The sequence below is a fragment of the Rhinatrema bivittatum genome, chromosome 2 (assembly GCF_901001135.1).
Source record: "Rhinatrema bivittatum chromosome 2, aRhiBiv1.1, whole genome shotgun sequence".
Lineage (NCBI taxonomy): Eukaryota > Metazoa > Chordata > Amphibia > Gymnophiona > Rhinatrematidae > Rhinatrema > Rhinatrema bivittatum.
Genome location: NC_042616.1, coordinates 253,150,096 through 253,172,692, shown reverse-complemented (window position 1 = coordinate 253,172,692; position 22,597 = coordinate 253,150,096).

Below are 22,597 nucleotides of genomic sequence, written 5' to 3'. Positions count from 1 at the left end.
CTTGGGTACCGGGACCGGCAGGACTTAGGCACGGGGTCTCCTCCTCTGTCAAGGCATAGGACAGTGAGTCAAGAAGCGGAGGCAGTGTTCATCGGGCCCAAGGTCGAGGCAGGTGGTGAACGTGCAGGACCAGTAACAAGCCGGAGGTCAGGGCAGGCAGTGTACAAGCAGAGACAAAGCCCAAGCCAGAGATCGGGGCAGGCTGAGAACAAGCAGAGATGAGGTACCAGGCTGGAGTCAAGGCAGGCAGAGGTCAAGCGGAGCTAACGAAGCAGGGTCAGAACCAGATAGTCAATCCAAGGGAACGAGGAGCAAGGCAAGGAACAAGAATACAGGAATCAGGAGCAGGAAACAAGGAGGGAATGCAGGAACCAAGGCAAGAATCAGGAACGTCCTTTAAATTCCCCGTAGGGACGTGCGCACCTAGGGGGCCAGACACGGTGCTGAGCATCGGCGGTGTGTGATGGTGCTGCAAGAACAGGCTGAGGAGTTCGGCATCAGTGGGAGGAGACGGTGACAGGGAAAGCCGGCACGGGCTTCCTGCCTGTCCAGGTGAGGGGACCCGACTGCGGTCTCACGCGGCCGGGAACCCTAACAAGAACTGATACAAGACAGAAGCAATATACACATTTTGGGGTAGCTGAGTTGTTTTCGATTTAATATGACTGCCAGGAAGAAGGCAGAATGGTTCTGATGCACATGATGTGTCAACCATCTTGCCTCGATTTCCAAACTCCAACCAACCCTGGTGTTACGAATTGGAGAGTGAACCCCTGTTCCGAGGTAGAGTCAACACTACCGAGAAGGAAGTTAACCCTTGTCGGCTTCTACCATCAGATGGCAAGGCCTGTAGGAGAAGCAGAACTGAAGACTTCACCCTGGAAGCTCGTGAAGCCCTCCCCAGGAGGGGCCCGTAGGGGCATGGCCGCTGGGACTTAGGAGACTCCTGAAGAATGAAGACGGTCTTGATGCAGGCGCCTCCTGCAGGTGGTGGGTTCCAGATGGCTGGCGCCTCCAGCAGGTCGTGAGAAGTCCAGGAGTATAGCAGAAGAGTAGTCCTAGTCCAGTGCAAGGGTCGAAGTCCAGAGGAGGGTCAAAAGCCAGTCCAGAAGCAGAGAAGGAGAAGGGTCCAGAGCCAGTCCAAATCGATACCAGAATACGCCACCACTGGTCCGAAGTCAGGGATCCAAGAATCAATCCACAGGAAGCAGCAGAAGTGGGACGAAGCACGGAACCAGGAACACCAACACAGGAACAGAGCACAGACCTCAATACCAAGGCAAGGTCTGAGAAGCAGACCTTGCCTTTAAATGCAAAACCCCGGAGGAAGTGCCTCAGAAGGGAGCCACGACACTTCCTGTTGTGGCCCCTTTAAATCCTGCCTTCAGCCGCGCGCGCGGCCCTAGAGCTGCTGAGAAGGGGGCGAAGTCATGGCATGGAGCAGAGACCCGCGGCTGGCCAAGCAATGACCCAGGCCGCGCGGAGAATGAAGTTTAGAGGCTTCCTGCTCCTGCAGGAGTCTCAGCAGAGGCACGATGCCGCGGGTGAGTGCTAGGCCCCAGCCGCGGACCGCCGCGGCTGGCGGCCATGATGGTCGGCCCCAGTTGCGGACTGCTGCGGCCGGCGGTCATAACACTGGACCAGCAAAAATCCACTTTTGACTTGTCTTGTGGCTTAGGACAATGGTGTCTTGTATAGCATATACTTACTTTGGACCTGACTTTCAAAGCCATTTGCCAACACAAAACACAGTTTTATGCTGATAAATGCCTGTTCTAATGTTGATCTGGGATCAGTGTTTGTAAAAAGTATAAGGTGAATTTTCAAAACTTGTGCGCATAAAAACCAGCACATATGCATGTAATTAGCATATACTCATGTATATGCTATTTTATAAACTTCTAAATGTACATATAAGTAAGGGTACACGAGTAAATTTGCACATGTAAAAAAGTGGTGGGCCAGGGGCATTCAGGGGCAGGGCCGATATTTATACAAGTAAATTGCTATTTTATTAGCAAATTACACATGTAGATTTAGCAGCTTACTTGCGTATATTTACATCTGCTCTGTTTCTGAAGTAAGTGATCATAACTATCTTAAAAGTGAAATACTGACTGGGTAGTGGGACTGGAAGAAATAGGGAGGGGAGATGAGGCTGAAGAGCCAGGAAGGTCTTGATGACCTGCAGATGGACTGGCAAACTGCTAGACTAATTGGTAACACTAGTAATTTCCATGCTGCGTGCATGTTAGAAAATGTCCTGTCTTACACGAGTAAAACCAGACTTACAGGAGGAGGTGAATGCATGTAAATTATACAGGTAATATCTCCTTGTGTATATTTTTAAAATCAGACATAAAAATACGTGAGTATAAGAGTTGCATGTTACTTATCCGGATAAATTCAGATTTATCGGCTAAGTAGGGGCTACTTAGCCAGATAAATCAAAACTTATCCAGATAAATGCAATATGAATTTGCTCATTTTTTTTTACATGCATGCACGTTGCAGGGTACATTTTTGCATATTTTATAACCTGTGTTCATCATATACATGCAGGTTATAAAATACAAGAGTAGATTTTTGTGCGGCCATATACTTACAGTGTTGTGAGCATGGAGGGGCTTTTGAGAGCATGAGCCCCTGTGCCGCAACATGAACTGCACATCCCTAGGGCTAGCCATGGTCCATGCTCTGGCGGGCAAACGTATCTGGGCATGGATTGGCTGAAACAGGAACACTCTACTTGGTAACAGGAATACTCTTGACTCAGAACAGGAATACTCAAAAACTAGGAACAGGAACTAAAAGACGACTCTTAACTTAGAATAGGAACACTTAGACGTCCAACACGCTCCAGGAACCTGAGAACCAGCAACCCATACTGGTCTCTGGGGCAGACCTCTGGCTACTTAGAAGCCCTTTCAGATTGCCGCTTGGAAGTGGTTTGAGCGTGAGGACAGACTGAAGCTGAGGACTCTGGAACAAGATGAAGGCTCAGGACTTGGAACATGATGAAAGCTCTGAGAATGTATGGTGTTACTGCGCACCCTACACAATGCTGGGGCTGGCAGCAGACCACGCCAATAGCGGCGCAGGCACTGGACTCAAATACTTGGAACAAGTCAAAAGCTGGAAGAAGAACTCCAAAGACCAGAGACAATACTCAGAAACTCGGGTTCAGACTCAGACTCAGGAACTTGGACTAGGAACTCAGACTCAGGAACTCGTAACTCAGACTAGGGAACTCGGAACTCAGACTCAGGAACTCAGACGTAGGAACTTGGACTCAGACTTTGGACTCAGGAACTCAGAACACAGACTCAGGATCTAGGAACTCAGACTTCGGACTCAGAAGTCAGGAACTAGGAAGGACTTCTGAAGACTTGAACTCGCAACGAAGACTCTGAAAACTCTAGACAGAATGAAGGCTTGGAACCAGGAACAAAGCAAGGACTTAGATTCAGGAATAAGGCGAAGACTTGGATTCAGGAGCAAGACAAAGAGACCACAGGAACCAGGAGGCTAGGAACATGAAACAGGAAAACATGGAAGACCTTGAAAGCGCTAACAGACTTTTGCGAAGATCTCGAAGAACTGGGCCCTTTTATAAAGCTAAAGGAAGGGAGTCATCAGGAGGCGCCTTGGGGCTTTTCCTGCCATAGTCCTTCTAAATCTTAAGCCAGAGGTACACAGGCACGTGCGCCTAGGAGAACGCCGGCAGGAGCGGTTCAGTGATGTCGACGGCACCTCTGTCTCATGGAACAGGTGGCGTTGAGACCATACAGAAAGGCAGAGGCAGCATTTCCAAGCCATGCAGGAATGAGGTGGCCCAGCAGAGTCGGTGGTGCACAGGCCACAAAGAAGATAGCAGTGGTGGTGGCCCACAGCTGCATGGCAGACTGGCGGCATAGCTCATGGAGGAAAGGGCACACGGAAAAAAAAGGAACTGGCGGTACAGGTGGAGTCAGAAGGTGAATTAGGCCGCTCTCAGGGCCCTTCTGCAAGTGGAATTACAACATGCAGATATGGGCGCAGTCACAGCTATTTGAACATTAACCTCCCAGCGTGTAACTCATTTTCAGGCCTACTTTTACAGGAACTGGAGCTAGGCTTTTCGGGGGACCTGGGGCAGAGTTGGAACCTGGGTGCATGCTTTTGATTTTAAAACGTCAGCGTACAGGTGAGTTTGTGCAGGTGAGTTTGTGTGCGTACCATGGGACTGACATGAGAACTTATGTATTTAACAGCTGATGATTTTCAAAGGGAAGCAATGTGAGTGTTTTCCTCTCGAAAACTAGCTACAATGAGGTCTAAAAGTACCCTTGTATATTGTGAACAGTGCAAAATTTGACAGGTCCCCTTAAATCTCTGCTTCCTCCTTGGTCTCTATTGCTCCTATTTCTTGTTTGGACCATGCTTTCCTTTCTTTTTTTTAATTTAAAGAGCTTTCTTCATTCTGTTCTTTTTATTTTGCAATTTCATCCAGTTTATTCTCTCATTTTCTATTACAATTTGCTCTAGTTTTGTCTCAGATGTTTTAATTCATTGCTTCTGTATTTCTCTTTCCTTTCCTGATATTTTCCTCCCACTCTTTTCCTGTGCTTTTTATTTCTTCTTCTTTGCCTAACTGGCATGCTCCATGCTGCAGTACCTCTTTTAACCGAACCAGGAATTACTAGCCAGGCTTCATCAAGCAGATCAGCTCCCTTTCATGAAACTGCTCTGCCTAATAGGTATTTGCCTGTAGTGTTTTCTGGATACTAGGTTCAGTCCTAAAGCACCCTGCGGTTCAGAAGATCACATTTCCTTTTCTTTGGATGGCCTTTTAAACTACATTTCCATGATGCAAATGTCCAACTGGAAGGGATTACTCATTACCATAGCATATACACCAAATGGGTAAAAGGACACGAGCTAAAAAATGAATGAACATAAATTCAGTACTGTGGCCAAATGATATCTGGTTTAAAAAATAAAGCTCCTTTCCTTTTTTCAGCCTTTCCCAAAGACTGTGATTACAAAAATGTCAGCATGACCACATAAGGAACTTGAAACAGCTGAGCTGTACATGCCTGAAATCTTCTAGGCAGGTAAGACAAGCCACACACTCAAAGTTATTATGAAATGAAGCCACTTTCCAGAAATGTCTGTTGTTGTACATGTGGTAGAAGGAATCCACTAATGATGGGAACTGGCCTTTGTTCCAAACTACAGGCCCTTAAGAGACTGAGAAGTGAAAATGATCACATTGTTGTTTTGGGTTTTTTTTTTTCCTATTTTATTTTTATTTAAATTTACATCATTAACAACAAAGATCAATGATTTCCAGGATATTCTGAAAGTCCACACATACTACATTTCACATTAATAATAGGAAGCCAAAGGACCAATTTAGAAAAAATTCCACATTAAAATAAAGAAGAAAAAGGGGAGCATCCTTAAGAAACTCCCAAAAAGAGAAATAACAGGAAAAAAGATAAAGAAATATGGGAGAGTCATCAGTCTGTTAAGTGTGCCTAACTTACACGCTCCAGATATGTACCCAACCAAAAAGAATTAACTATGTTTATCTGCAAGAAACTTTTCCAAATGTGACCAATCAGAAAAAACAAACTTATTATTATGATAAATTAAATATTTGCATGGGAGTTTCAGGAAGAAAGTGGCCCCCTAGAGCCAACACCCTTTACCTCAGCTGGAGAAATTGCTTCCTGCTATGCAGTGTTGTACATGAAACATCAAGGAACACTTGAATTTTCTGACCACAGAATAAAAATTCTTTATTATTAAAGTGCTTCTGAAGGACAATATCCATGTCCCTTTCTGCACAAAAAGAAACTAATAGAGTAGCTCTTATTTGAATAGAAGCTTCTAAGAAGGAAGATATATTAGGACTCGCAGGCAATAAGATATCTAGCTTACTGACATATTTGATAACTTTCTTCTTATAACCAGGCACATAAATATTAGATAAAGCAATTTCTCTATAAAATTATATACTCAATATTTTGCTAATATATTTTTAAAAAGTCATTTGGTGACATCAATCTAGTGACTGAAAAATTCAAAAACTATTAATTCTTTCTTCTCTGAAAATGTTCCAATCTTTCAAACTGATTATGATAGAACAACTATACTAAATGAAACATTCAAAGCCTGTAAAGATGTTACTTGTGAAGTGAGAATGGGAACTGTAGACTCTAAATGCACTGCATGGTTCTCTGTTTTGATCTTAGATTCTCCCATATACAGTACTTCATAAATTGAACATAAGATATGCCATTCTGAGTCAGACCAAGGGTCCATCAGGCCCAGCATCCTGTTTCCAACAGTGGCCAATCCAGGGTACAAGTACCTGGCAAGTACCCAAAAACTAAGTATATCCCATGCTACTGTTGCTAGTAATAGCAGAGGCCATTCCCTAAGTCAACTTGATTAATAGCAGGTAATGGACTTCTCCTCCAAGAACGTATCCATCCCTTTTTTAAACTGAGCTACACTAACTGCACTAACCACATCCCCTGGCAATAAATTACAGAGTTTAATTGTGCATTGATTGAAAAAGATTTTTTCTCCGATTTCTCTTAAATGTGCTGCTTGTTGTACTTGGTTCTTTTACACTTCAAAATTGTTAGTATCAGCTTACCATGATGTCTGGATCCAAAAGCAATGCATATAAGCTGAATTTGTATTGGCTGTCAGGACAAAATGCTCCAAACATGACCCACTGACTCCGAAAAAGGCACCGCTGGGTAAATCTGCTGCACTACCAGACCCGATTCTTTCTGAATTGCAGCAACTGAAAAAATTCTGCAAAGTAACATTGAGACTACCTGTGCTATTAAGTTGGAGATTTTTGAGCTATCCTAAAGTTTTTCTAATTTACAAGATCATAATTAAAATCTTGATAACTAAGTGGAAACCTATGAGTGCTGTTTCTCAACTGGAAAATGACTACTGCCAAAATGGCTGCTGTGCAACAGGATCTGGGAAGGGATAGTGGTTCAGAGACTGAAGATGGAGAAAACGTTTGCAGCATGTTGAGTTTTCATTCTTCTTTGTATCCTCATGATTTTTGCTTTTCTAAGTTGAATCTTATTTTATAAATTACAGTAACCTTTTATGTTGAACACCACTCCAGTGGGAGCACTCAGAGGAGAGGATTACCTTGCTGGTACCTGGAAAGAATCAGTAAAAGTACTGCTTGGAGAAATCTTTAAAACTTAAAAGTATTGGGAAGAAGTAAACTATTGGGGGTATATTATTTAGTGTTTTTGTGGTTTTTTTTAAGGTTAAGGTTTTTTTAAGGTTCAAACATTACCGAGCATGTATGGTACTAAGAGCTTACACTTGTACAGATGAGCTAGTTTCAAGGATTTTATCCCACCCCCCTGCCCCCCTGCCCCCCTCCCTAAGAGGATAGATAAATATATATAACACATATGTATATGGATGTAAGCATAAGAGAACAATAATAAAGGAGAAGAATCATAAGAATAGTATTGAAAGAAATTGTCTTTGTGTAAAAGAACTCCGCTCCTGTTTCGTTTTAAATAGGTAGTCCGAAAGTCAGGCAACAAACAGAGGTTTGTGTGTTTTAATTTAAATAGGTAGCCGGAGAGTCAGGCAACAAACGAAGTTGGTGATTCGATTAATAGGAATGTAGACAGATGGGTGGCTGGTGGGCATGAGGATCGCCTGGTAACATGCCTACCTGGTGCAAAGGTGGTGAACCTCACACGTCACCGTATTTCCTAATTTTACAAGGCCCTGAAGCAGCCTAGTTTATAGGTGAAACTTGGCCAGAGTTGGGCATATTTTGTAACATCTATCTATTTTGTAAGATTTAGATCTTCCTAATAAATAATAATCAAGAACTATATTGACTGGTCTACGTTTTGTCATCTGCTAGCTACCAACATCTTTTTTCTTCACCCCTACCTGGCCACAATCCTATCCCTCTATTTCTCTCTATCCCACTCTCATCTGCCCAGCACTCTCGGTCTCCACCCATCCTTCACCCTCTCTCCACTAGTCTCCCATCCAGCCAGCTCCCTCTCTGTCTCTACCCCCACATCTACCCCACATCTGTTCCCTTTTTTCTTGTGATGCCAGGCCTTAAAATTGGGTAGGCAGCTCCTGGAGGTCTCCAGGGTTTCTGCTACTCCCCTCCCAAAAGATTTTGATTCTCTAGACAGCCACTTAGTTTGCCTAACGGAACAACTGGTCCAGACAATGTTCTTGCCTCATGGCATCACCAAATCTCAATGCCATAGTTTGACAGTTTGCTGAGTATATATTGTCTAAAGGAACAGTAAGTCATAAAATCTGCCAGCTGTTATCCACAGCCACATGTAACCCTGGCACATATTTTCGCATTCCTTCACAAACAGTATCCAAGTTTCAAGGAATGCAGTAACCTTGCCCACAGCTCTCTTTCCTGCCACATAACTTTATTATCAAAATGCAGGTGCACTGCTATTTAATGGAATCTTTCCAGACTATGGCATGAAAATAAGGACACCCTGTGCATGGAGACCACAACTTTTAGAGTTTTGTGGCCTCCATGGAAAAAGCTACTCAAAATGTCGAAGCCTATGCATGCCTTTATGTTTCCATGTTTTATGTTATCAGGATGGCTTTTGCTCCACCCCCTGAACTTACGCTCTGGATCTTTCTTTGTTTCTCTCACAATTATTGACAAAATATTGTCAGACATAAATAGGGAAAAAGTTTCTGAAGTATTATCCCTCTGTCTTGCTGATGTTGGCCCATCTAGTTGATGCACAATGTCTTTGGTTGTCATTTAACATACGATTTGCCATACTAGGTCAGACCAAGGGTCCATAAAGCCCAGTATCCTGATTCCAACAGTGTCAATCCAAGTCACATGTACCTGGCAAGTACCTGAACATTAAATAAATCTCAAGTTACTATTGCTTATTAATTAATAGCAGTTCATGGATTTTTCCTCTAGGAACTTGACCAAACCTTTTTAAAACCCAGTTACACTACCTGCTGTAACTACATGCTCTGGCAATGAATTCCAGAGCTTAACTATGCACTGAGTGAAAAATAATTTTCTTTGATTTGTTTTAAATGAGCTACTTGCTAACTTCTTGGAGTGCTCCCTAGTCCTTCTATTATCTGAGAGAATAAATAACTGAGTTATGTTAACTTGTTCAAGTCCTTTCATGATTTTGTAGACCTCTATCATATCCCCCCTCAGTCATCTCTTCTCCAAACTGAACAGCCCAAACTTCTTTAGTCTTTCCTCATAGGCCAGTCATTCCATGCCACTTATCATTTTGATCGTCCTTCTCTGCACTATCTTCAGTGCAACTATATCTTTTTTGAGATACGATGACCAGAATTGCACACAATATTCAAGATGAGATCTCACCATGGAGCAATAAAGAGGCATTGTGACTTCCATTTTTTTATTTGCCATTCCCTTCTTAATAATTACTAATATTCTGTTTGCTTTCTTGATTGCCACAGCACACTGAGCCAACGATTTCAATGTATTATCTACTATGACGCCTAGATCTCTTTCCTGGGTGATAACTGCTAAGTCAGAACCTAACATTGTGTAACTACAGCAAGGGTTATTTTTCCCTATATGCATCACTTTGCACTTGTCCACGTTAAATTTCATTTACCATTTGGAATCCAAGTCTCACAAGGTCCTCTGCTATTTATTACAATCCACTTGAGATTTAACTATTCTGCATCGTACCCCTTTCCAGATCATTTATAAATATATTAAACAGCACCGGTCCAAGTACAGATCATTGTTTACCTTTTTCCATTGTTTACAGACCATTTTTACCTTTTCCATTGTTTACAGACCATTTAATCCTACTCTCTGTTTCCTGTCTTTTAACCAGCTTGCAATCCACAAAAGGACATCGCCTCCTATCCCATGATTTTTTCGTTTTCTTAGAAGCCTCTCATGCAGGACTTTGTTGAACACCTTCTGAAAATCCAAATACATAACATCAATGGTTCACCTTTGTCCACATGTGAGGCAAGACTTCCCTTGGGTAAATCCATGCTGACTGTGTCCCATTAAACCATGCCTATCTAAATATTTTGTGATTTTATTCTTTATAACCGTTTCTACGATTTTTTCCAGCACTGAAGTCAGGCTCACAGGTCTATAGTTTCCCAGAAAACCCCTGGAGTCCTTTTTAAATATCTGGGTTACATTGGCCATCTTCCAATCTTCAGTACAACGGATGATTTTAATGACAGGTTACAAATTAATTGAAATAGGTCTGAAATTTAATTTTTGAGTTCTTCAGAACCCTGGGTGTATACCATCTGGTTCAACTGATTTACTCTCTTCAGTTTATCAATCTGACCTACCACATCTTCCAGGTTCACTGTGATTTGGTTCAGTTCATCTAAATCATCACCCTTGACAATCATCTCTGGAATGGGTATCTCCCCAACATCCTCTTCAGTAAACACCGAAGCAAACATATCATTAATGTTTCCATGATGGCCTTATCTTTCCTTACACACCTAGTTTATTATTTTAAATTGTTACCGTACTATGATGGCACATGAGTAATTTGTAATCGATACCACCCATATTTCTTTTTATCGTGCCCTTCTGTAAACCGTTGTGATGGTATTTAACTTAACGACGGTATAGAAAAATTGTTAAATAAATAAATAAATAAGTGCCCCTTTAACCCCTCGATCATCTAATGTTCCTGTTACGCCTGTCAGTCGCAGATGGCTGCGACCTCTCATGCTCACCTCCTTTTTCCCTGCTCCATCAAGTCTGGGAAGAATGGTGGCCTCTGCCAATCCTCGCCGACCTCTCCGGCATTCTCAGGACAGCGTGGGCACTGCCAACCTCCATCTTGGACCTGGAATCACCTAAGCGCGCGCACGCTCATGGCCCTCTCTTGAAGACGTCATGGCAGGAACCTCGTGGGTGTCCCCTCTCGATGATGTCAACCTTCTTGCGTATTTAATCCAACAAGCCCTTGCCTTCCTTGAGTTAGCAAGGAGTTCCATCTTGCTGAATTCTCCTCTTCAAGGACTTCCTGTTCCTAACTTGGCATCTGGACGCTCTGAGTACCCGTTCTTCGGGAGCTCCCTTGCATTCCCGGCTATCCGCTCCTCCTTTAATTTAGCTGGGGCTATGGAGAAGCCTTGCTGAGAGATTATATAGCCAAGGAAAGACAACCTGAAGATCACAGGAAATGTGATCTTCAGGTTCAAAGCAGTCATCACCACCTGGGCAAAACTCTGGATCATCATAATTGGAATCACTGCTATTATCTGTGAAATCACTGCTATTATCTGTGAAAAAAAAATAGTTTTATCATTTCCTCAGACATGCAGCTCTACTTCCTTGACTCTCTGGAGTCAAAATGTAGAAAATAATAACATAATGTGAAAATGAAAAATTAAGAAATAGGACACCATTGCCCTTCTCCCAAAGTGGAAAAACTCCAGGCATGTCACAGCTTTGCCAAGCCAGAAATAAGGCATGATTCCTACCCATCACCTGGAAAGTGCAGGCAAAAACAATCTATAACATTATCTCCTTCATCTCATGGAAAAGAAGCATTCAGAAGTACTTACTGTTGAGGCAGAGTCCATTGTATCAAAGATCTTTCCCTCTTTCCTTCTTTCTTGCTTCTGAAGGAAACAGGCAAGAGCATAAGCACTAGCAAGTTAGATGTAAAACAGTACAAAGATAGGCCAAGAGAGAATTTGAGAAGTTTGTTAAAGAGGCAAAAACTAATAATAAACATTATTCAGCAACATTCGAAGTGAAAAGCTCGTGACAGCATCTGTTGAGCCACTAGATGACCGAGGGGGCAAAACAAGGAAAGACAAAGAAATAGAAAAGCTGAATTAATTTTTTGCCTTAGATTTTACTGAAGAGAAATGCTGAGCACATAACCCATGTCATGAAAAAAAAAAAAAAGAGGAAGGACTATTGCAACCATGAATTGAACAAATAAAATAGTAGTACAAAGAAATAAAATAAATACAAAATAATTCAAATAATTAATAAATAATGCAAAGGGGATTTATTATATATACATTACTTGAAATACATTAAATTTCAAAACCCAATGTAGCCATGTTTTGACAAGAATGCCTGCATTAAGGATAAAAACCATACATTGCTCTCATAACAAAAGAAATATATACAAATCTCAGATACATTTAGGTGGTCTGGGCAAGTGGTAATACCTAAAGAATAAAAATCAAGCAGTAAGAAAAGAGGTTGAGTGGCAACAAGTGTAATTAAATGAAGCACATGGTCCCAATGGATGCAGTATTGGGCACAACGATAAGAACAGCCAGTAGTTCCTTATCTGTACTGAAGCACTCCTGAATCAATTTACACAAGGATCATTTCAGTAGAAAGAATAAGGACATCCTGCTATTTCTGGTCTAATGACTAAACAAATTGTTGAGCAGTCACTGTAAAAAGATTCCTGAGGCTGTGACAAAGTGAATGAAGAATAAGCTCAGCAGAGTTCACAGCAGCATGACTGGCTCTTCAACTCCATTCCATAGTGATATTTTGCCTAGCGCTATGGGTATACCTCTTAATGCAGAGTCCTGTGCAGTCTGTCTTTAAGTAATATGAATGACAAGGTAAGGTTCAAGCTGGAATATTGCCCACAGTGAGAGCAGAAGGCAAAATACAAGTAACTTTACTATGGAGTTTGCAGCAGACTATAGACTCATACCTCATCAGGCCTCCAAGGTTTTGCTTTTGGGTCTTCACTTCACTGCTTTATAGGTCATCCAGTCCAGGCTAGCTAAATAAGTATTGCGTGGGAGGTGGAGCCTTGGGCTGAGGTGGGATTGATGCAACCTGTAGGCAGGGACCTACGGGTCCCCACTGTCAGCAGGTGGAGTGGGCTGAAGCTAGAGGCCACTGGAGCTTCACCTATACCAGCCCTCATTCACCTCGGGTTGAGCCTTTGGGTGCCGGGGCCAGCAGGACTTAGGTGGGCCTCAGAGTTAGCTAGAGATGAAAGGTGGTTCAGCCCAGAGACAGCAGCCAGTAGATGGTGTAGTCCTATCCTGGACAGGATTCGAAACTGGAACTCGGGCACCAGAGGAACAATAGGTAGCTGGAGGCCCTCAAGCAAAGAAAGGCCTAAGCCTTTTAAGTCCACGTCCAGAGAATAGGCAAGGAGAGGCATCACTGACAAGCAAGGATCAGGGCCGCTGGCAAGTAGAAGTTGTGGCAAGCGGTGTAGGCTCTGGACACAGGAGAGTCTATACAGTAGTCAATCAAAGCAATGGTCAGAGCATGGAGAAGGCAGGGGTGGTCAATCAAAGCAATGGCTAGGGCATGGAGAAGGCAGGCATGGTCAGGCGTAACGGAGGTCCGGGGCTGGAGATAAGCTGAAGAGTAGTCAGGCGTAGCGGAGGTCCGGGGCTGGAGAGAAGCTGAAGAGTAGTCAGGCGTAGCGGAGGTCCGGGACTGGAGAGAAGCTGAAGAGTAGTCAGGCATAGCGGAGGTCCGGGGCTGGAGAGAAGCTGAAGAGTAGTCAGGCGTAGCAGAGGTCTGGGGCTGGAGAGAAGCAGAAGAGTAGTCAGGCGTAGTGGTGGTCAAATCCAAGAGTCAGTCCAACATAAAGACAAACAGGAACAAGGAGAACAGGAACTGGGAACCACAGGAAACAGGAACACCACTAAGACACAGTTCTGGAATCAGCAATGAGTACTCGGAATACGAGGAGACCTGTTGCAAAGGCAACGCTGTGGAGCGAGGCCTGAGCTTTTATATGCTGAAGAGTCTGATGTCAGCATCTGGGTCTGCGGCCAGATTCCCACTGCAGGCCCTTTAAAAGAACTAGAGATGTACGGAACTGATGGCGGCATCTCTCCGCAGGCCAAGCGGAGAGGCCTGATGAGCAGGGGCATCTTGGCTGGCAATACTGGGTGGCGAGGCAGTGGAGGGTACCTGAGGTTGGAGCTGGTGGCCCACCACCACCAGAGAAGAGGAGCCAGGCCCTGGAGCCCGTCTGAGAAGGTGACAGAACCGCGCAGTGGGCCTGCCGCGGGAGACACGAGTAACAGTAACCCCCTTTATGCCCCCCTCCTGGATGTCAGAGTTTGCCTGGATGGGCACGATGGACGTTCAAGAGGAGGGTTTTATCCAGGATGTTTTGGGCTGGCTCCCACAAATTCTCTTTGGGTCCATATCCCTCCCAGGAAAGGAGGTATTCCCATCGGCGGCTCCTACGGCGGACTTCTTGGACCTTGTATGTCGTGTCGGTTTCTGCTACCAAAGGAGATGGCTCAGGATCCTTCCGGGCAGGCCAAGACAAAATCACAAGCTTTAGAAGTGATACATGAAAGGTATTGTGTATACCCAGTGTAGGAGGCAGCCGGAGCTGGTATGTAATGGGTCCGATGCGTCGGGTAACGGTGAAAGTTCCGATAAATCTGGGAGCAAATCTTTGCGATGGAATACGAAGTCGAATGTATCTGGTACTCAACCAGACTTTCTGGCTAGGAAGAAACTCAGGAGCCGAGCGGCGTTGACTGTCAGCAATTCTCTTGGCCCGGGAAGTGGCCTGACGTAGGCGAAGATTTGTCTGTTCCCATAGTGTCTTAAGGGTATCTGCAGTGGCCTATGCCGCAGGGGACAGCACGGATAAAGGTATGGGTAATGGTGGAAGTGGTTGTTTCCCAAAGATGATTGCAAATAGGAACATTCCAGTGGCTGTGGTAATGTGTAAGTTGTGAGAGAACTCTGTCCACAACAAGAGGTCCGACCAGTTATCTTGTTGGTCATTGATGTAGGCATGAAGGAACGCCTTAAAAGAGCGGTTCATCCTTCTGCTTGCCTGTTAGCCTGGGGATGATAGGTGGTTGTAAGGCTGATGTTGATACCGAATTTTCGGCAGAGAGTATGCCAATACCTGGTGATGAATTGAGGACCTAAATTTGAAACTATATCCATGGGTAACCCATGCAATCTAAAAATATGATGGAAGAACAATCGGGCTAGCTCTGGAGCGGATGGTAGGCCCGGTAGAGGTATAAAATGGGCCATTTTAGAAAAGCGGTCTATGGTGACCCATATTACAGTGTGACCCTTAGAAGGTGGCAGGTCCAATATGCTATAATTCTGCTCTGCTGATGAGAATTTACGGGAATAGAAGGGTCAAGGAACTACAGTACCAGAGGTGATGCATTGACTTAAGATGGCCACACCCCCTATGGCGGAGAATGGCCATTGCCATCTTTCACGCGATGAAAGATGGCAATGGCCTCAGGTGACCAGTCTCGTGTGTTTTGGCCGTTTCGGGTCAGGGCTGTCAGGGGAGCAGCCAGTGTTGATTAATGTGGGATGAAGTGGCAATAGTAGTTGAAAAATCCCAAAAAGCGCTGGAGCGCTTTAAGTCCCACTGGCTGCAGCCAATCCCTGATTCCCTTTAATTTAGCTGGGTCCATGGCAAAGTCTTGCTGAGAGATTATATAGCCAAGGAAAGGCAAAGTGGACTTTTCAAACAGACACTTGTCCAATTTCACAAACAGATGGTTTTCACAAAGATGCTGGAGGTCAGTTCGTACGTCAGCCCGATGAGTATCGAGATCTCTGGAAAAGAAGAGGATATTGTCTAGATAAGCCACGACTTTGGTGTATAGTAGATCTCTGAAAATGTTGTTCATCATTCGTAGTGACCATCCCTGGTGTTAAAGGCAGTTTTCCAAATGTCATCGGGGCAGATTCTCACCAGGTTATATGCCCCGCGTAAGTCCAGCTTCGTGAAGATGAAGGCACCTTGAAGGTGATTGAACAATTCAGAAATCAATGGTAAGGGATATTTATCCTTACGAGTGATGGCGTTTAGTCCATGATAGTCAATGCATGGTCTAAGTGACCCATCTTTTTTGGTCACAAAAAAGAATCCTGCCCCAGTGGGTGATGTGGATGGGCGAATAAATCCTTTTGCAAGGTTCTCCTGAATATATTCAGTCATGGCCTTTGTCTCAGGTAATGACAACAGATAGGTGCATCCTTGAGGAGGCGTGGTTCCAGGAAGGAGATCGATTGGACAATCAAACCTTCAGAGAGGTGGCAGAACGTCAGCCTTCTGTTTAGAGAACATGTCCTCATAGGCAGCATACGGGGCATGTACACCAGAGGACATAGTAGCCAGGGGAACCACAGGAGATGGTGTCACTTTCTGGAGACAAGACTGATGGTACACAGAGCCCCACTCTACTAGTTGCAAGGAAACCCAGTTGAATTGGGGGGAATGCTTCTGTAGCCAGGGGAGCCCAAGTACTATGAGATGGATAGATTTATCCAATACTAGTAATTCAAGTTCCTCGAGATGTAAGGCCCCAGTACGTAACTGAACAGGTTCTGTAGTCAAGGAAATTCGGCCGGATAGCGGCTCTCCTTAGATAGATACAATACACAATGATGTATCGAGCAAACGGGTCTTTATACCCAAAAGCTGTACAAGGTCTTTGAGGATAAAGTTACCTCCTGCTCCAGAAACTACCAGAGCAAGGACTGGGAAGGCCCAGATTAGAGTAACTGGTATGGATAATTGAGGGGCCGGAGAGGTTGCACCCAAGTTCAGGACCTCTACTGAACTCAGGCCAAGGAGTTTCCCGGATGGATTGGGCACGTTTGTAGACAGTGGCCAGGTGCTACGCAATACAGACACAGGCCAGATTGTCTTTGCTGGAGGTGTTTTTCCGGTGTCAGCCACCCACGACCCAACTGCATAGGCTCTTCCACCTTGACCACTCTGGTGTCACTGCAAGAAGCAGGGTTGGTAACTGGTGGTAAGCGGGTGTGAACCCGAGAAGGCTTCTTGGGCATCCAACTCTCCCAGTGACACTCTTGAAGACAATGGTTGATTCGACCTGCCAAATCTATAAGGTCTTCCAGAGAGGAAGAGAGCTCCCGTGCAGCCAACTCACCTTTTAGCTGTGGAGACAGTCCGTCCAGGGAGATGGCTCGGAGGCAGTCTTCCTGCCAAACGAGCTCGATAGCCAAAGTCCAAAACTCAATGGTATAATCAAAAAGACTTCTTTCTCCTTGACAAAGGTGTACCAAACGGGTGCTTGCCACAACATGCTGCCCGGGATCATCAAAGGTCCGTCTGAAAACAGCCACAAACTGAGTCAATTCCTTCAATAAGGAGTCTGAGCATTTACACAGGGGAGAAGCCCAGGCCAGTGCTTTACCTTCAATGTGGGATAGGATGAACGTGACTTTTGTCAACTCATCCTGGAAGATGGAAGGCTGCAGAGCAAATTGCATGTAGCATTGGTTTATAAACCCTCTGCAAAGTCTGGAGTCGCCATTGAAATGTGGGGGTGCTGGAAGTGCCAACAAGGCTTGAGGCATTGATGGAGGCAGCTGTGGAGGAAGAGGAGCCGGATTTTTCATAAGGGCAACAAGCCGGGCATGAAGACGATCCATGGAGGAGGCCAATGCCTCAAGGAACTGCTGCTGTTCTTGTACCTTGGATGACAGGCCTGGAATAGCCTGGAGGGCACGTGGCTCCACCGAGTACATGGCCTTTGCAACCTGCTGCATTGGAGGTACACCCTTGGGCTGAGGTGGGATTGACACAACCCGTAGGCAGGGACCTACGGGTCCCCACCGTCAGCAGGTGGAGTGGGCTGAAGCTAGAGGCCACTGGAGCTTCACCTATACCAGCCCTTGTTCCCTTCGGATTGAGCCTTTGGGTGCTGGGGCCAGCAGGACTTAGGTGGGCCTCAGTGTTAGCTAGAGATGGAAGTTGTTTCAGCCCAGAGACAGCAGCCAGTAGATGGCGTAGTCCTTTCCTGACAGGATTCGGAACTGGAACTCGGGCGCCAGAGGAACAATAGGTAACTGGAGGCACTCGAGCAAAGAAAGGCCTAAGCCTTGTAATTCCACGTCCTGAGAATAGGCAAGGAGAGGAATTACTGACAAGCAAGGATCAGGGCTGGTGGCAAGTAGAAGTTGTGGCAAGCGGTATAGAATCTGGACACAGGAGAGTCTATAGCGTAGTCGTTCAAAGCAAGGGTCAGGACAGGGAGAAGGCAGGTGTAGTCAATCAAAGCAATGGTCAAAGCGTGGAGAAGGCAGGCATGGTCAATCAAAGCAATGGTTGGGGCACAGAGAAGGCAGGCGTGGTCAGGCGTAATGGAGGTCCGGGGCTGGAGAGAAGCTGAAGAGAAGCTGAAGAGTAGTGAGGCGTAGCGGAGGTCCGGGGCTGGAGAGAAGCTGAAGAGTAGTCAGGCATAGCGGAGGTCTGGGGCTGGAGAGAAGCTGAAGAGTAGTCAGGTGTAGCGGAGTTCCAGGGCTGGAGAGAAGCTGAAGAGTAGTCAGGCATAGCAAATGTCTGGGGCTGGAGAGAAGCTGAAGAGTAGTCAGGCATAGCGGAGGTCCGGGGATGGAGAGAAGCTGAAGAGTAGTCAGGCATAGCGGTGAACAAATCCAAGAGTCATTCCAACATAAAGATGAACAGGAACAAGGAGAACAGGAACCGGGAACCACAGGAAGACGAACCACGAAGACACAGTTCTGGAATCTGCAACGAATAATCGGAATACGAGGAGACCTGTTGCAAAGGCAACACTATGGAGCAAGGCCTGAGCTTTTATACGCTGAAGAGTCTAACGTCAGCATCCGGGTCTGAGGTCAGGTTCCCACCGCGGGCCCTTTAAAAGAACTGGAGATGCGCGCGAACCTAGGAAGGGGTGTGGCTCTGATGGCGGTGTCTCTCTGTGGGCCACGCAGAGAGGCCTGACGAGCAGGGACATCTTGGCTGGCAACACTGGGTGGTGAGGTAGGACCGGAGGCACTGGAGGGAACCCGAGGTCGGAGCTGGCAGCCCACCGCTGCCAGAGAAGAGGAGCCAGGCTCTGGAGCCCGTCTGAGAAGGTTAGAGGGCCGCGCCGGTGGGCTGCCGTGGGCGGCACGCGTAACAATAAGTAGATGTTACTTGTAATCATGGGTTTTTTATGCTGGTTCAATCTTTGGTTCTGGATCCTGTGGATGATTCTGATCAGCATCCTTTTAATCTCCTGGATCCTTAGGCTCTCTGGATGGACCTCCTTCCTCCCAGCAACTGGTGGTAGGAGTCCCAGAAACTTCAAGAGATTCAATTAGTGATGAGTCCCACCCACTATTTTTGCTAGAGGCAAAAATAATTTAAGGTGACTTCAGCACAGAAATGTGGACTCTTGCTCTCCTTCCTCTGGTTCTTTGATTTCACTTAATGGTCCTTCAGATATGTTGGCCCTGAAAGACTCACCCTCTGAGGGCATGTAGGATCCTGATTAACAGAAAAATCCTCTCAGCATGTGCCCATTCAGGAAGCAGAGAGGTATGTATACTTTGGGCCACTTTCTAGAAGGATTCTACAGGCATTGATCAAGCCTTTTGATTCCTCCTAGTCTCCCTCTGATACACAACAGCACCCTGACATTTACTAAAGGGACTACTAGAGAAACCAAAACTGCTGCAGTTTCTCCCTCTCACGGTGCACCCTTGATCGCTTCTCTTTGGTCTGTTTCTATGTAGCACAGTATTTCTCTGTGGCACTGATGCTGCGTGTCTCATCACTTTGCTGCTTGGAATGAGAGGAGGTTTTATGTAAATCAAATCTTTGTGCCTATTTTTACTATTCATGCAACTCAACTTTTTAAATTGGCAAACCTATTCAATGCAGAATGGTAAGATAAAAAATATGTACCTCTTGTAAACCTTGAAAAACTGTTTCATCTTCTGAAACTGACCTTTATGCAGCCCATTTGAAGTGCTTTCAGTCGCGCTAAAATTCTTATGAAAGCAATTTATTTTTCAGTAATTTCAAGTTCTTTTCAGCTATCAAGCAACTCTTACTTCTGGCTCCTATATTACAATGACAGTGCTCACTTTCTTCCCTTAGCAATGGTTCTTACTTTCAGTAGCACTACAAAACTGCTATTCATTGGAAAATAATATCCTTCCATTATTCTATTTTTTTTTTTTTAAATATCCAGAGCTCTTCAAACAAGCAATTTAACTCTCATCATAAGCATCAAGCCTTCAGTTGTATAATATGGACTCGAAACTTTCAGTCTGGCTGTCACCAGCACACACTGAACTGGCACAAGACTAAATCCACATTTTTTCAATAGCTAGACAAATTTCCAAAGCTATAATCAATCTGTCCACAACAGTGGTACTAAATGCCTTGCTTGCAGTTCTTTCATCCCATAACCAGAGTATAACATGGAGCAGATGTCAGTTGTAGCCTGGCAAGAGAATGTAACCAACGAGGGGAAAAAAGGAAAAGGAAATGGTTATGTGACCATCTGGCGATCACTCCTTGAACACGAGTGAAGATGTTTTTTTTTCTGCAGGTCATGAGCCTGACTCTACAACAATTGCATAAATCATAAAATAATGACGACTTTTGCAAATCCACCTGACTGCAAGCTAGGTATGCTGTTCAGTTATTGAACAGTCAACAATTCAAATTGGTTCTAGGCAAAAATAGTATGTTTCATTCTTATACCAGAGCTACTGAGATGTTGTAAATGATGTAAAAGTAAAATTATAATCTTCAAGAATTTGTAGTTAGTTTATGATAAACTGTGTTCTTTTGATGTTTTATTGTTGTAGATCATATTCTTTCTTTAATTCTTCTTCTTCTTTTTTTTGTTATTGAATTTAATTCTCATGAAATGTGCAAGATTAGCAGCTAAACACTTCGGGGCAATTTTTGAACTGCCCACATTCAGATGCATTTCACAGAAATGTTTTAACCATGGATGTTGCATCAGTTTTCACAGAGAAAGTATTAAACATATGCATTGCCTTTCAAATCGGCCTCAGATACAAAGTACATGCAAACATTTGCACCTCCTTTTTGTGCAAAATCCTCTTCTGTGAAAAAGCTAGACACACAGAATTGAAAATGCAGTCTACACATGTAATTTCCCTCCCTCCCTCCCTCATAAACATGCATCTGGAAATGCTCTTCCTATTGCAGCTAAAGGTACATGCATTTTAGAACAGCACACATATGTTTATCCATGTTGAAGGAGGACAATTTCCACATAGCCAATTAATGCTCATAACTCACTATTTCCTAATATAAATGGCTTTAAAATTTGCCCTATATATATATTAGAGCAACATAGGAGATGACAACAGATAAGGACCAATTTGCCCAGCTGGTTGTTCTCATATGCACTGCTGAAACCTAGCTGTCAGCCATGAAGTTTGATAGCCTGTAGGATATCACATCTTATGCAAATATGTTTTCTTTGTCTTCTCTCTCTGGTCCTCTAGCATTCTGGGCACATAAGCATACAAGATAAATTTCCATATATCAACCAATAGAGATGTGCATTCGTTTTTGCCGAATCGGAAAATTGCAATGAAACTGTCCAATTCGGCATGTTTCAGGGAGCCCGAAAAAAATCAGGATTTTCCTGTTTTTTCGCAAAAATTTGTTTTTCTGATTAGGGCGCACTAATGGGAGTCAGTGCACACTAACTCCCGTTAGTGTGCACTAACAAAAACTAACAAAAAGTAACAAAATCTAACGGTTTTTGTTAGTGCGCGCTAACTAAAAATTGATTTTTCACGAAAAAAAAAGACCCGAACCGAAAAAAAACGACATTTTCCATGGCGGCCGAAAAACGAAGAACGACACGAACACAAAAAATGATGCACATCTCTATCAACCAATAGCCAAGGCCTACCCTCTACTATGTCAAACCCATTCTTTTTTTTTTTTTGATTGACAATTTTTATTGGTCTTCACATGTAAAATATACAAACAGTGAGACACTAGACAACCAACAAGTTATCAATGCAATATTAAACCCCCACCCAGCCCCCCCTCCAACTGAGAGTACTGCAATCAAGAATATATAAACTGGAGTACATATAATACAGTCTTATTCTTAGACCACTGTAGTGAGCAGGTTATACATTAACAAGTCGTCTCTCATATAAAATACATGCACATAGACTCTATGACAGTTGATTCCTCCATGTCAGATAAGGATCCTATATTCTATAATATTTAGGCAAAGTATGATTTTTAATCGCAGTTAGCTTATAAAGATAGCAGTTATGGTCAAGTCGGGCTACCACTGCTTCCCTAGTAGGGAGGTCTGGTCGCTTCCAAAACACAGCTAGCTCACACCTGGCTACAAGGATGATTTGGTATGTGAGTAACCATTGATAGTGAGGGACTGGTGGAGACACATTCGGTAAAACATGCTTAGGAGCTAGGGGAACCTCTAAGCCTAGAATACCTGCAACCAATTTTTGGGTGTCTTCCCAAAACATGTTCACCTTTCGACAAGTCCACCACATATGGAAGTAAGTGCCAGTCCCCCCACACTTTTTCCAACAATCGGCACTAAACTTTGGTACAATCTTCTGTATCCGAACAGGCGTCAAGTACCATCACATTAATACTTTATACCCAATTTCTGTTAATGTGGCCGAAATCGAGCTGCGTTTTGTGTTTTGAAAGACTAATTCCCAGGTCTCTGGTCAGATATGTTTGCCCAAGTCACGTTCCCAAGCCTTCTCATACGGGGCCGGGAGCCTCACAGC